Source organism: Giraffa tippelskirchi, chromosome 5, assembly GCF_054371585.1.
Source record: "Giraffa tippelskirchi isolate mGirTip1 chromosome 5, T2T-mGirTip1v1.2.pri, whole genome shotgun sequence".
Taxonomy (NCBI): Eukaryota; Metazoa; Chordata; class Mammalia; order Artiodactyla; family Giraffidae; genus Giraffa; species Giraffa tippelskirchi.
This window is the reverse complement of record NC_137279.1, coordinates 87,932,590-87,945,291: the sequence shown is the minus strand read 5'-3', so window position 1 is coordinate 87,945,291 and position 12,702 is coordinate 87,932,590. Positions and strand designations below refer to the sequence as shown.

The 12,702-nt window shown below is 40.6% G+C and overlaps 1 pseudogene; it reads right to left on the bottom strand.

The window, feature by feature from the left end:
* Positions 1 to 11,242: 11,242 nt before the first annotated feature.
* LOC145507778 (heterogeneous nuclear ribonucleoprotein D-like pseudogene) lies at positions 11,243 to 12,166 on the bottom strand (annotated as a pseudogene).
* Between the last annotated feature and the right edge of the window lie 536 nt (positions 12,167 to 12,702).

Here is a 12,702-nt window from a genome sequence, read left to right as displayed (position 1 = left end):
TTATTTGACTTTGCTTATGGGTGTATATGTATAAGTGTATATTCCATTATTTTAATTATTACTTGCCTGATTTTGTAACTGCCATTTGTCTGGGGTTCATGTTTGGTTTCCCATTTTTGGATATTTGTTTTAATCTCACTTAATGCCATAACAAACCACTTGTGAAACATCATTCCTGACCAAAGATCCAGCCCTGAGACTTTGGAGTGGGAGCACTGACTCTCAGACCCTAGACAACCAGAAAACTAACCCTAGGGAGTAGCAAACAGTGAGAACTCACGCAAAGGAAACCACTTGAACACCACCAGTAGCACCCTGTGCAGATGCCTCATCTTTTTTTTTTTTTCAAATAAATTTATTTATTTTAGTTGGGGGCTAATTACTTTACAATATTGTAGTAGTTTTTGCCATACAGTGACATGAATCAGCCATGGGTTTACATGTGTTCTGCTTCCTGGACCCCTCTCCCACCTCCCTCCCCATCCCATCCCTCTGGGCCATCCCATTGCCCCAGCCCTGAGCATTTGTCTCATGCATCGAACATGGAATGGTGTTCTGTTTCACATATGATAATATACATGTTTCAATGCTATTCTCCCAGAACCAGATGCCTCATCTTAACAATCTAAACAACAAACAAAACAAAAATACAACCCAATCATCAGCAGACAGGATTACCACCTCACTCAGTCTTGCCCATCAGAGGAAAAACAAGCAAACAAGCAAACCAAAAAAAAAAAAAAAAAAACTCAGCACAAATCTCACCCTATAGGAAGCTTACACAAACCATTGAACTAACCTTAGGAGGGCAAAAACCAAAAGGAAGAAAAAATTCAACCTTGAAGCCTGGGAAACTTCAGTTCAGTTCAGTCGTTCAGTCGTGTCTGACTCTTTGCGACCCCATGAATCTCAGCTCGCCAGGCCTCCCTGTCCATCACCAGCTCCCGGAGTTTACTCAAACCCATGTTCATCGAGTGGGTGATGCCATCCAATCATCTCATCCTCTGTCGTCTCCATCTCCTCCTGCCCCCAATCCTTCCCATCATCAGGGTCTTTTCCAATGAGTCAACTCTTCACATGAGGTGGCCAAAGTATTGGAGTTTCAGCTTCAACATCAGTCCTTCCAATGAACACCCAGGATTGATCTCCTTTAGGATGCACTGGTTGGAGCTCCTTCCAGTCCAAGGGACTCTCAAGAGTCTTCTCCAACACCACAGTTCAAAAGTATCAATTCTTCGACGCTCAGCTTTCTTCACCGTCCAACTCTCACATCCGTACATGACCACTGGAAAAACCATAGCCTTGACTAGACGGAACTTTGTTGGCAAAGCAATGTCTCTGCTTTTCAATATGCTATCTAGGTTGGTCATAACCTTCCTTCCAAGGAGTAAGCGTCTTTTAGTTTCATGACTGCAATCACCATCTGCAGTGATTTTGGACCCCAGAAAAATAAAGTCTGACACTGTTTCCACTGTATTCCTATCTATTTGCCATCAAGTGATGGGGCCAGATGCCATGATCTTAGTTTTCCGAACGTTGAACTTTAAGCCAACTTTTTCACTCTCCTCTTTCACTTTTATCAAGAGGCTCTTTAGTTCTTCTTCACTTTCTGCCATAAGGGTGGTGTCATCTGCATATCTGAGGTTATCGATATTTCTCCCGGGAATCTTGATTCCAGCTTGTGTTTCTCCCAGCCCAGCGTTTCTCATGATGTACTCTGCATAGAAGTTAAATAAGCAGGGTGACAATATACAGCCTTGACGTACTCCTTTTCCTATTTGGAACCAGTCTGTTGTTCCATGTCCAGTTCTAACTGTTGCTTCCTGACCTGCCTACAGGTTTCTCCAGAGACAGGTCAGGTGGTCTGGTATTCCCATCTCTTGAAGAATTTTCCACAGTTTATAGTGATCCACACAGTCAAAGGCTTTGGCATAGTCAATAAAGCAGAAATAGATGTTTTTCTGGAACTCTCTTGCTTTTTCGATGATCCAGCAGATGTTGGCAATTGGATCTCTGGTTCCTCTGGCTTTTCTAAAGCCAGCTTCAGCATCTGGAAGTACACGGTTCACGTATTGCTGAAGCCTGGCTTCGAGAATTTTGAGCATTACTTTACTAGCATGTGAGACGAGTGCAATTGTGAGGTAGTTTGAGCATTCTTTGGCATTGCCTTTCTTTGGGATTGGAATGAAAACTGACCTGTGGCCACTGCTGAGTTTTCCAGATTTGCTGGCATATTGAGTGCAGCACTTTCACAGCATCATCTTTCAGGATTTGAAATAGCTCAACTGGAATTCCATCACCTCCACTAGCTTTGTTCATAGTGATGCTTTATAAGGCCCACTTGACTTCACATTCCAGGATGTCTGGCTCTTGGTGAGTGATCACACCATCGTGATTATCTGGGTCGTGAAGATCTTTTTGGTACAGTTCTTCTGTGTATTCTTGCTACCTCTTCTTAATATCTTCTGCTTCTGTTAGGTCCATACCATTTCTGTCCTTTATCGAGCCCATCTTTGCATGAAATGTTCCCTTGGTATCTCTAATTTTCTTGAAGAGATCTCTAGTCTTTCCCATTCTGTTGTTTTCCTCTATTTCTTTGCATTGATTGCTGAGGAAGGCTTTCTTATCTCTCCTTGCTATTCTTTGGAACTCTGCATTCATATGGGAATATCTTTCCTTTTCTCCTTTGCTTGTTGCTTCTCTTCTTTTCACAGCTCTTTGTAAGGCCTCCTCAGACAGCCATTTTGTTTTTTTGCATTTCTTTTCCACAGGGATGGTCTTGACCCCTGTCTCCTGTACAATGCCATGAACCTCTGTCCATAGTTCATCAGGCACTCTATCAGATCTAGTCGCTTAAATCTATTTCTCACTTCCACTGTATAATCATAAAGGATCTGATTTAGGTCATACCTGAATGGTCTAGTAGTTTTCTCTACTTTCTTCAATTTAAGTCTGAATTTGGCTATAAAGAGTTCATGATCTGAGCCACAGTCTGCTCCCGGTCTTGTTTTCGCTGACTGTACAGAGCTTCTCCATCTTTGGCTGCAAAGAATATAATCAGTCTGATTTCGGTGTTGACCATCTGGTGATGTCCATGTGTAGAATTTTCTCTTGTGTTGTTGGAAGAGGGTGTTTGCTATGACCAGTGTGTTCTCTTGGCAAAACTCTAGTAGCCTTTGCCCTGCTTCATTCTGTACTCCAAGACCAAATTTGCCTGTCACGCCAGGTGTTCCCTGACTTCCTGCTTTTGCATTCCAGTCTCCTATAATGAAAAGGACATCATTTTTGGGTGTTAGTTCTAAAAGGTCTTGTAGGTCTTCATAGAACCGTTCAAGTTCAGCTTCTTCAGCTTACTGGTCGGGGCATAGACTTGGATTACCGTGATATTGAATGGTTTGCCTTGGAAATGAACAGGGATCATTGTGCCGTTTTTGAGACTGCATCCAAGTACTGCATTTCGGACTCTTTTGTTGAGCATGATGGCTCCTCCATTTCTTCTAAGGGATTCTTGCCCACAGTAGTAGATATAATGGTCATCTGAGTTAAATTCACCCATTCCATTCCATCTTAGTTCACTGATTCCTAGAATATCGGCGTTCACTCTTGCCATCTCCTGGGAAAAGGAGACCTCAAATATAGTAAGTTTAAAAAAAAAATGAAAAGTCAGAGAAATACTGCACAAATGAAATAACAAACTAGAAACACAGAAGTCCAAATAAATGAAGAGGAAATAGGCAAACTATCTGAAAAAGAATTCAGAATAATGATAGCAATGATGACCAAAAACCTAGAAAACAAAACGGAGAAAATGCAAGAATCAATTCACAAAGACCTAGAAGTATTAAAGAATAGACCTACAGGGACAAACAACACAATTACTGAAATTAAAAATACTCTAGAAGGAATCAATAGCAGAATATCTGAAGCAAAAAAATGAATCAGTGACCTGGAAGATAAAATGGTGGAAATAACTTCTGAAGAGCGGAATAAAGTAAAAAGAATGAAAAGAACTGAGAATAGTCTCAGAGACCTCTGGGACAATATCAAATGCAAAAAAAAAAAAATCGAATTATAGGGGTCCTAGAAGAAGAAGAGAAAAAGAAAGTGTATGAGAAAATTTTTGAAGAGATTATAGTTGAAAATTTCCCCAAGATGAAATCAAAAGACACTTGCTCATTGGAAGAAAAGCTATGATCAACCTAGACAGCTTATTAAAAAGCAGAGACATTACTTTGCCAACAAAGGTCCATCTAGTCAAGGCTATGGTTTTTCCAGTGGTCATGTATGGATGTGAGAGTTGGACGGCGAAGAAAGCTGAGCGCCGAAGAATTGATACTTTTGAACTGTGGTGTTGGAGAAGACTCTTGAGAGTCCCTTGGACTGCAAGGAGATCCAACCAGTACATCCTACAGGAAATCAGTCCTGAATATTCATTGGAAGGACTGATGCTTAAGCTGAAACTCCAATACTTTGGTCACCTGATGTGAAGAACTGACTCATTGGTAAAGACCCTGATGCTGGGAAAGATTGAAGGCGGGAGAAGAAGGGGACGACAGAGGATGAGATGGTTGAATGGCATTACCAACTCAATGGACATGAATTTGAATGGACACCAACTCTGGGAGTTGGTGATGAACAAGGAAGCCTGGCGTGTTGCAGTCCATGGGGTTGCAAAGTGTCAGACACAACTGAGCTACTGGTCTGAACTGAACCTAAGTGTCAGCTACCCAAATGGTATCAAAAGGACCTTCAGTTAACACAAACATGCCTGAACGAAACTTGTTGTGTTAAATGGTCTGCAGGTTCCAGAGAAAGAAGAGGGAGGAGGGAGCCCAGATTAGAAGATGAACCTGGAGAGCCCCACTCACTGCTCAGCTGGCTTGTTCTTCTTTTCAGGAATAACTTACTGATCCTTGTGTTTGCTAATCATGCTGGACCCTCACCAAGATTAGGGTTGGAATAGAATATTTCAGTGTCTCTCTGGAACAGAAAATTTTATTTATTTTTAAGCTATTTATATGGCTACATCCAGTCTTAGTTGAGGCACACATGGTCTTTGCAGGATGCTAGAATTTTTAGTTGCAGCATGTGAACTCTTAGTTGTGGCATGTGGAATATACTTCTTTGACCAGGGATTAAACCCAGGCCCCCTGCAATGCGAGCATGGAGTCAGTCATTGGACCACCAGGTAAATCCCAGAAAAGAAAATTTTAAACTGGACTTCAGAAATTGTCTCAAATATGTGTTCCAAATTTTTAAAACTATCTCTCAAAATTAAAATGTTTTAAACTGAACAAGCAATAAAAATTCAGCTGAAACATACATTTAATTTTTATAAGCTTATGACTCAACAATAACAAGAAAAACAATCTAATTCAAAAATGGGCAAAAAAGCTTAATAGACATTTCTCCAAAAAAGATATACAAATGACTGAGATTTACAATAAGCACATAAAAAGATGCACAATATCAGTAATAATCAGGGAAATGCAAATTAAAATCACAATAAGACACCACTTCACATCTATTAAGATGGCTACCACCCAAAAAAACAGAAAACAAGAAGCGTTGCCATGGATGTGTAGTAACTGGAATCCTTGTACTGTACTTGTGGGAATCTAAAATGATGCAGCCTCCACAGAGAACGGCATGGTGGCTCCTCAAAAAATTAAACGTAGAATTATCCTGTGGTAGCTCAGACAGCTGGAGAAGGAAATGGCAACCCACTCCAGTACTCTTGCCTGGAAAATCCCATGGACGGAGGAGCCTGGTGGGTTCCAATCCATGGGGTCGGGAAGAGTCGGACACGACTGAGCGACTTCACTTTCACTTTTCACTTTCATGCATTGGAGAAGGAAATGGCAAACTACTCCAATGTTCTTGCCTGGAGAATCCCACAGACGGTGGAGCCTGGTGGGCTGCCGTCTATGGGGTCGCAAGAGTCGGACACGACTGAAGCACCTTAGCAGCAGCAGCAGCAGCAGCTCAGATAGCAAAGAATCTGCCTGCAATACAGGAGACCTGGATTCAGTCTCTGGGCCTGGAAGATATTCTTGCCTGGTGAATTCCATGGACAGAGGAGCCTGGCAGGCTACAGTTCATGGGGTTGCAAAGAGTTGGACTGAGCGACTAACACACTAGCAATTTCACTTCTGGTTTTATCAATGAAAAAACTGCTGCCTGCCGTATCAGTAAACTAAGGATGCTGTAGCTAGCAAGCCATCACATTACCTCCCCTCTGACAATGATAGTGAGCCCTAAGAACAGAAACAGGGTGCCCACCATCAAGTAGTCAACTACTGCAACCAACCGTTTTAGTGTACCCTCAGAAGACTCAGGATGAGAAAACACAAGATACTGGCCCCAGACAGCTGAGGCTCATAGAAAAGGAATGACTTCAGTGAACCCAGATTTGTTCATCTTCCCACACACAGAAAAGTACTAAATTCCTTAACTTGAGATATCTGGTTTTCTTTAATTAATAGTAATCTTTGGATGTTTGACTATCTGGTCTTTGTCACAAAAACTCCTATATATCCTGGCTTCTCCCTTACCTCTTCAGACCCACTCTCTTAGAACTGTATGAGAGTCTACATCCCAGGCTTAAGTTCTCAGTTTGTCCACCAAATAAAACATAACTCTCAGCTTTTAGGTTGTGCATTTTTTTTCAGTCAACAGGTATATATACAAAAGGTGGAAACAACCTAAGTGTCTGTTAACTGTTGAGTGGATAAACAAAATGTGGTATATACATGCAGTGGAATATTATTCAGCCTTAAAAAAGGAATTAAATTCTGACACATGCTACAACATGGATGAACCTTGAAGATTTCACAGTAAATAAAATAAGTTTTGTGGCGGTGGTTTAGTCCCTAAGTCATGTCCAACTCTTTCAACTCTATGGACTGTAGCCCAAGAGGCTTATCTGTCCATGGGATTTCACAGGCAAGAATACTGGAGTGGGTTGCTATTTGCTTCTCCAGGAGATCTTCCCAACCCAAGGACCAAACCCACATCTCCTGCGTTGCAGGCAGATTCTTTACTACTGGGCCACCAGGAAAGCCCCACACAAAGCAAATATTGTATGCACTTACTGAGGTACCTAGATTAGTCAAATTCAAGAGACAGAATGTATAACAGTGGTTACCAGGGGCTGAAATCAGGAGGGAGAAATAGAGGTTATTGTGTAATGAGTACAGGATGGGATGATGGGAAAGTTCTGGAGATGAATAGTGATGATGGCTGCACAACATTATTAACATATTTAATGTCATTGAACTATATGCTTAAAAATGGTATATTTTATGTTATGTATGTTTTGTGACAGTTAAAAAAAGTTGTGATAGGTTATTACTTGAAAGATACTGAGGAGTCTCCACTCTGGAACTACCCAAGGGTTTTAACTAAAGCTTGAACTATCTTTCCCTTGAATCTACCCAAGAAAAGTCTTTAGTTGGCATAAGAGATGATAAACATTTTTTTCTTTGGTGATGTTCCTAACCAAAGAAATGGTGATGAATCACACTTAGAAAATGAACTTATGGTTGCTGACAGCTGAAGAGATAGTTAGGGAGTTTGGGAAGGACATGTACACATTGCTATATTCAAAATGGATAACCAACAAGGACCTATTGTGTAGCACATGCAACTCTACTCAAGCTTATGTGCCAGCCTGGATGGGAGAGGGGTTTGGGGGAGAACAGATACATGTATATGTATGGCTGAGGCCCTTCACTGTTCACCTGAAACTATCACAACATTGTTCATCCGCTATACCCCAATACAAAATAAAAAGTTTAAAGTTTGGGAAAAAGAAAAAAAAAAGAAATGGTAATGAGTGATGTTCCTCGTAGAGGAAGGGCTAGAAATGCTGTACAGGCCTGTATACAACCTACAGGCCTAATGATTGGGAGTAGGCCTTCAGCCTGAGACTCTTGCATTCTGCCATTTAAAGGAGGAGTCTGATCCTGATCCAGTTAAAAGGAGTGCTTAGTCCTGCAATAGAATATTGTCACATCTGGCTCTAGTGAACCTGAAGTTCCTAAATGCAGAGTGCTGTTACTTCACTGAACTTCAAAGAACAAGTTGTATATTTGGTTTGCACCTCTTTCATAATAAATAGTATGGCAGATATCAGTTTGAAATTTGCTTTTCTTGTAATATATCAGTTCAGCAGGGGAGGCTGTGGAAAAGGAAACCCATAGCCTTCACTATCTCAAATCATCAAGATCACTTACATCTACCAAAAAGAACTTGACAACTGTGAACAGCCAATTTGGCTTAGGTCAGTTTACAAACACATCCTTAATGACTCATTGTCTATAAATAATCTCAAACCATGGTCCTCTCTCAAAGGTGATATTTCAGACAGTCTCATTGGATAGATCCCTTTGACATCTCTATACAGTCATGAGTTGAAGAACACTCTAAGGTACCTGAGACCACATCTGTTTTTACTCACTATCCTATCCTCTGTGTGTGCCGTGTAGTAGCTGTTCAATAAAAACTATTAAATGTATGCTTTAATAAATGAATATGTAACACATTTTAGTCAGAATGTCCCCAAGTCCAAATCTTCCAACTTTCATTGGACAAAAAACAGAAAAAAATCCACTGACTCAATTTCCTGCTCTACATACTCTGGAAAAACCCCTTGCCCTCTCTGAGATTTCGAGGGATTCCCAGGGGCACCTCATGGCTATGTCTGGCTCTGACTTCCTGTTCTTGCTGAATTCTCTCACGTCTCTCCTCCCACACAGTTCTCATCCTTACACTGTATGTAGGACCAAGTATGAAGCCTCCCCTTTTATCTGCAAAACATCACCAATCCAAGGCAGTTGTTGAGATTGTTACTGAAGGTTTTTGGATAATAGAGAGGAGTTACTGCCAGCCCCAAAAATAAATAAAAATGGGATATTAGACATCTCTGTTCTCATGTTCCTCAGCATCCCTGAAAAAAGGAACTTCCTACTGCTGAATTTCCCCCTCAGAAGAGTGACCCTGCCTCTGGCTCCCAGAGCTATAACGGCCTCTTGCTAACTTCCGACATCAATCACTAACTTCCCAACGTTGTCTTATACAGGGAAGCCTAACTCTTCTTTGCTGCATCATCTCCTGTCTAGACTGAGTTTTTGCAAGCAAACTGGCCTGTTTAGATGTTTTTCCTAACCCAGGAGTTTACATCTCTCCCTCGAGACCATGCTCTATACAAGAGCATTTACTGTATATATTCTATGAACCAGGTGTCCTAATAGATGCCAGGATATAAGATGAATAAGAGCTTTCATGGTGGCTCAGTGGTGAAGAATCCACCTGCCAGTGTAGGAGACACAGAAGATGCAGGTTTGATCCTTGGATTGGGAAGATCCCTTAGAGAAAGAAATGGCAACCCACTCCAATATTCTTGCCTGGGAAATCCTACGGACAGAGGAGCCTGGTGGGCTACGATCCATGGGGTCACAAAAGAGTAGGACGACCTAGCAACTAAATAACAAAAAAAGATGAATAAAATATAGTTTCTAGGGAATTCCCTACCTGTCCAATGGTTAGGACTCTGAGCTTTCACAGCTGAGGGCCTGGGTTCAATCCCTGGTCAGGGAACTAAGATCCCACAAGCCACACAGTGCAATCAAAAATGAGCTTTCACAGCTGAGGGCCTGGGTTCAATCCCTGGTCAGGGAACTAAGATCCCACAAGCCACACAGTGCAATCAAAAAAGAAATATATATATATAGTTTCTACATTAAAGAGACTCAGTTGTCATTTCTTAATCTCAGTATCTCATTTCCATGACCCTGTTTACATTAAAATGAAGTAAAATGAAGTCAGTCTCCATCCTCAGCTTCAACATGTTGTACTTTGTTAATAGCAGTCAGGTTGGTTATACATATTGATCTCCAAACCTCTCTAACTATCCGTTCCTTCCACCCTTCCCCTTGGTAACCACAAATTTGTTCTTTAAGTCTGTGAGTCTATTTCTATTTTTGTGTATGAGTGTATTATATCATTTCTTTTTAGATTCTACATATAAGGGATATGGGATATAATACTTTTCTTTCTCTGTCTGACTTACTTCTGTCTGACTTACTTCTCTGTCACTCAATATCACAATCTCTAGGTACATTCATGTTGTTGCAAATGGCATTACTTCATTCTTTTTAATGGCTGGGTAATATTCCACTGTATACATGCACCACATCTTCCTTATCCATTCCTTTATCAATGGGCATTTGGGTTTCTTCCATGCCTTGGCTACTGTAAACATATTGCAGTGAACACTGGGGTGCATGTATCCTTCCAGACCATGTTTTCCTCCAGATGTATACCCAGCAGTGGGATTGCAGAGTCATGTGGTAACTCTAGTTTTAGCTTTTTTAAGGAACCTCCATACTATTCTCCATAGTAGCTATACCAATTTACATTCCCACCAACAGTGCAGGAGGGTTCTCTTCTCTCAACACCCTCTTCAGCACTTAATGTTTGTGAATTTTTTGATGATAGCCATTTTACTGGTGTGAGTTGATATCTCATTGCAGTTTTGATTTGCATTTCTCTAATAACTAGCATTGTTGAACACCTTTTCATGTGTCTCTTGACCGTCTGTATGTATTCTTTGGAGAAATGCCTATTTTGGCCTTCTGCCCATTTTTTTGATTGGATTGTTTGTTTTGATGATATTAAGCTTCATGAGCTGTTAGTAGATTTTGGAGACTAATCCCTCATCAGTCACTCCAAGTCTGTAGGTTGTCTTTTGTTTTGTTTAATGTTTTCTTTGCTGTGCCAAAGCTTTTAGGCTTAATTAAGTCCCACTTGTTTATTTTTGTTTTCTATTTCCATTATTCTAGAAAATAGATCAAAAAAGATACTGCTGCCATCTATGTTAGGACTGCTCTGCCTATGTTTTCCTATAGTGTTCAGTCTCATCTTTAAGTCTTTAATCCATTTTGAGCTTATTTTTTGTATGGTATTAAAGAATGATCTAATTTGATTTTTTTCCATGTTGCTGTCCAGTTTTCCCACCATCATTTGTTGAAGAGACTGTCTTTTCAAAATTGTATAGTCATGCCTCTTTCATCATAGATTAATTGACCATGGGTGCGTGGGTTTATTTCTGGGCTCTTGATCTTATTTCATTGATCCATATTTCTATTTTTGTGCCAGCACCACACTGTTTTGATGACTATAGCTTTGTAGTATAGTCTGAAGTCAGGGAACCTGATTCCTCTAGCTCTGTTTTCCTTCCTCAAGATTGTTTTGGCTTTCCCTGAAGCATTTTCAGAAACTGAGGACAAGAGACCAAACGTTATCTCAGTGCTCTTATCACTCAATGAACTCCAAGGGTTTAGGGAGCTGTAAGACAGGAACTGTGGATGAAGACCAAATATATATTTCTCATACATTCTGATTATCACCTGAATGATCAATTGTATTTTTCTATAAAGCATAATATCATAGGCACTCTTGTAACTTCCATATCTTTCATCATAATATTTGGTTTTGGGTTTGGTCCTAATGTCCACCATGATCCTAGTACCACCTGGTCCACCAGCTGCAGCTCCCCTTCCTCCTGTTGCTATTGCTGCTTGTACATCTCTTTGGGTTGTGTTTTTTTAATTTACTCTTCACAGAACCAATTTGATGATATGTGCTTTCTAACAATTTCTTTACTGGCTCTTCATCTGTATATGTGATAAAAACAAATCCTCATTTTTTCATTTATTTTTGTATCCATGGGGAGTTCAATATTTCAACCCCTCCAAAATCTCCAAAGTATTCTTTAATTTGTTCTTCAGAAGTATCTGGTCTCAACCTACCCACAAAAATCTTTTTAGGAGATTCCTTGCCTCTTAAAGCATTGACTTTTGGGAGGTCTATCAATTTGCCATCTAGTTAGTGTTCTTTCACTTCCAAAGTCTTATTAACACTAGCAGCATCTCTGAAAAGCACAAATCCAGGTCCTCTTGATCTTCTAGTAATTGGATCTGTTTTGATTATGCAGTCTACAGCTTACCAAGTGAGATAAGTATTCAGTCAGGTCTTTCTTGCTTATATACCAACCCAAGGCTCCAATAAACATTTTACTATCATCCTGCTGATGCTTACTGATGTTGATCTTGTAGCTCTCTGAAAATTCTTCTATGCCATCATACTTATTTACATGCTGCATGGTGGGGATGCTGGTGCTCAGCCTGAGTCCAGGCAGCAGCGATGATGGTGCATTTTATGGAATTGAATTTAAAATGATGGCAGAAGGGCCCATTCCTTGAATGTTTTAATACTTTGACTTCGTAGGGCCTTACTTGCCCTGAAAGAACTATCCCTGTCAGGGTTAACTAATTCCTAAGGGTAGCAAACAACTCGCATGTGAACATTCCTGTCATGTGCAAACCAACCAATACAGAGCTGGTACCCTCAGCCCCCTATCTATTAGGATCTCACATTCCAGGACACTATCAACCTGCCCCAATCACCAAAGATCAGGAGACAGACAACTCGACATAGCCCCTATGCCCCAGAGCCTGCTGAAATTATTCAAACTAGCCAATCCTAAACCTGCTTATCCTGCTTTATCCCTTCCTGTGGAAACCACAATAAGGGCTCTTGCATAAGTTTTCCCCTCACTATCTCTGCCTCCTGATTGACCCTGATTTCTGCCCTTTGTGGCCCCCTACCCTGATGCTGGGAAATATTGAATGCAAAAGG